The sequence below is a fragment of the Helianthus annuus genome, chromosome 2 (assembly GCF_002127325.2).
Source record: "Helianthus annuus cultivar XRQ/B chromosome 2, HanXRQr2.0-SUNRISE, whole genome shotgun sequence".
Classification (NCBI taxonomy): Eukaryota; Viridiplantae; Streptophyta; class Magnoliopsida; order Asterales; family Asteraceae; genus Helianthus; species Helianthus annuus.
In genome coordinates, this window is record NC_035434.2 from 12,963,283 (window position 1) to 12,966,330 (window position 3,048).

Consider the following 3,048-nt stretch of genomic DNA (forward strand, 5'->3'; position numbering starts at 1 on the left):
ACCGAAACTTAAACATCTGAGCCGTTGACTACTTTACTGTGGTTGACTTGTTGACCCGAGCCGAAACAGAACTCGCACATGAATCCATGTCTGACCGAGCTGCATCTAAACCCAAAATCTGACTAGAACAAGGCTGACCTGAACTAAAATTCAACCCGACCCCACCATCGTTGCCGTTACAGTTGCATCACCACCATCACTTTGGCTATTCAACATCATTATCGTCTCCAATCATCGGAAAACAACCGAATCAGGTTATAAATAAAATAAATAAATAAATAAATAAACGTACGAATACACCTGAAAAGATAACCCACCGATTATGACGAAAGTGAGTCACCGGAAAAACCTTATCGGAGCTCATGTGTTGTTTCTGGTGTGCAATATTCACACTCCAGCCATATTTCTTGCAAATCTGAGTCGCCGGAGGGGGGGTGCCTCGTCGGAAAAACCACCAGAAAGGGGAGTCGTCGGCGTCTGTTCGAGAGGGAAAAGAGGGTGGTTTAGGGGTGTCGTTGCTGGAAACAACCACCGCCGCTCTAGGCGGCGTCGCTGCCGGTTTGCTCCGCCGTGATCTCTCTCTCCCGAACTCTTTCTCTCTCTTGCATCATCTCTCTCTTCGCCTCTCCGTACCGTCGCCGCCGTCACCAGACGGTGGTGGTGGTGGTGGTCGTTCATCAAGTTGCAGGGAGGAGGTGGTGTGGTTGCAAGATGTAGGAGGGGTAAGTGATGAACGAAGGTGTGGTGTCTTCACTTTTGTGTGCAGTAGATATCGAGAGAGGGAGAGTAGATGAAGTTCTGTGTGTTTTGATTTGAAGATGAGGTATCAGGGTTTCTTCACAATATGCAGAGAAGATGGATACTGTTATTGTATGCGTGTTTTGATCTGAGTTTTCAAACAAAATAAGTGATAAGGGTATTACTACACTTATATACTAGGGTTTTGTAGTGGGCTTTGGGCTTGGGCCTAAGGCCCACAAGCCCAATCCCGGTGTTTAGGTGGCCCGTAATTTTTTTTTTCTACGTGACCCGTTACCAAAACCCGAGCTCCACTTAACGTCGAAAGATAAAATTTTATTATCAAAATACGTAAAACATAATCAGTAGTCGTTGTTTATGCGCTCGATCGTCGATTACGGTAATATTCGCGTAAAGTCGCGTCATTTGTAGTTTTATCCGTTTTTCGATCCGGTTTCGACCACGGATATAAAAATTTAATTACGAATCAAAAATATATCGTAAAAATTTAATATTAGTTGGCGTTGTCAGTGTTTTGTTCGGTTTCATTTCGTTGTCGTTTTACGCTCAACAGTTTTCTTCACAAATCCACATACGTGCACCGCAAGGTTATATAGGCGTTCCTAGGCGTTCCAAGAGCCTAATTAAGTTAATTCGTGCCTTAAACACTACTTATTATCGCTGTAAACGTTCGTTAATCGCGTAATTAGAAGTCGTTAAGTACCGGTTGTCACACAGTTCACAATGTCTTTCACGTGTCGAATCTGAAGAAGTGCCTGTCAGATGAGACCCTTATCATTCCTTTTAAGGAACTCACTATCGACGAGCGGTTGCAGTTCGTCGAGGAACCAGTTGAAATCACGGACCGGGATGTGAAGGTCCTCAAAAACAAGAGAATCCCTCTCGTTCGAGTACGTTGGAACTCCAAACGTGGCCCAGAGTACACCTGGGAACGCGAAGACAGGATGACAGAAAAGTACCCCCAGTTATTCGGAACCAATACAACCACTACTGAGGCTGAAGCTACTACTTCGGAATTTCGGGACGAAATTCCAGATCAACGGGGGGAGGATGTGACACCCCAGGAAAACCAGTGAACGTTATAATCTACCTAGCTTCCTCAGTGGGTGCGTACCAAATTTCGGGACGAAATTTCTTTTTAGTTGGGGATAATGTGACAACTCGTACTTTAGGCTTATCTTGTGTAACATTACGTGCTTATGTGATACTTTCACTTAAATGAATGTTATGATATTATGTGCATTATGTGTGTATGTATGTTATGTGAATGTTACACGAGCCCAAACCGCACACCATAACCGATCGCACAAGGCTCAACCGGTCACACAAGCCCATTTGGGCCACACCTTGTAATCGGACACCATTAGGCAGCCGAGTTGGGCTCGGCCCACTCCCCACTCGCAAACACAAAACCAAATGTAGGGGTTTGATTTTCATTGTTTTGCAAAAACACATTAACACACACAAACCCTAGAAGCTCTTTTCCTCTCTCTCGTTTCTCTTGGAACCCGACGGCAACAACTCTTGGTGATCGAAGGTTTTGCTTTTCATTCGGATCAAACCTTGTTCATTCTCTAATCGGTTAGTTCTTGTGTATTCTTGTGTCTATCGATTGTATGATGATAATGTTATGACCTATATGTTTTACATGGTGTTTAGATGATGATATTGTTACTTGATTCGTATGAAGTAAACATGATAATTGAATTATGAACTCATTGTTCCTGTTATTGTTTCTAATGCATATATGATTGATGTTCGGTCCGAGTAAAGCCAGCTAGGTTGCATGCTAGTCTGATGTTATGATTATGATTCGGTTTAAGTTTGTTTCATGATCCGATTGTTTGTTTTGATGCTGTTATGTTCATGCTTAATGATGATGGTTTGAAGGTGTTTGATTCTGATTAAATTTCTGTGATTGATCTGTTTCCGAAACTGCCAAAGATGTTTGCTAGAATCACGGAATAATTGTTGCATGAATTATGGAAACCAGTTACACACCTAGTTGCGACATAGATTGCGAGTCGAGACCTCACAATCTCGACTCGAGACCTAAGCATGATGACTCGAGACCGGCGTTGCGAGTCCAGTTGCGACTCGAAACCTCACACAGCAGCACGAGCCGAGACCACGGTTGCGAGTCCCGTTGCGACTCGAAACCGGACCATGATGAGCTGAGACCAGCCCTTGCGACTCGAGACACTCCTGTTGCGACTCGAGATCGCTGGTTGCGACTCGAGACCAGTTATTCCGCACACACTGTTTTGGACTTACACTGTCACGGGCCCA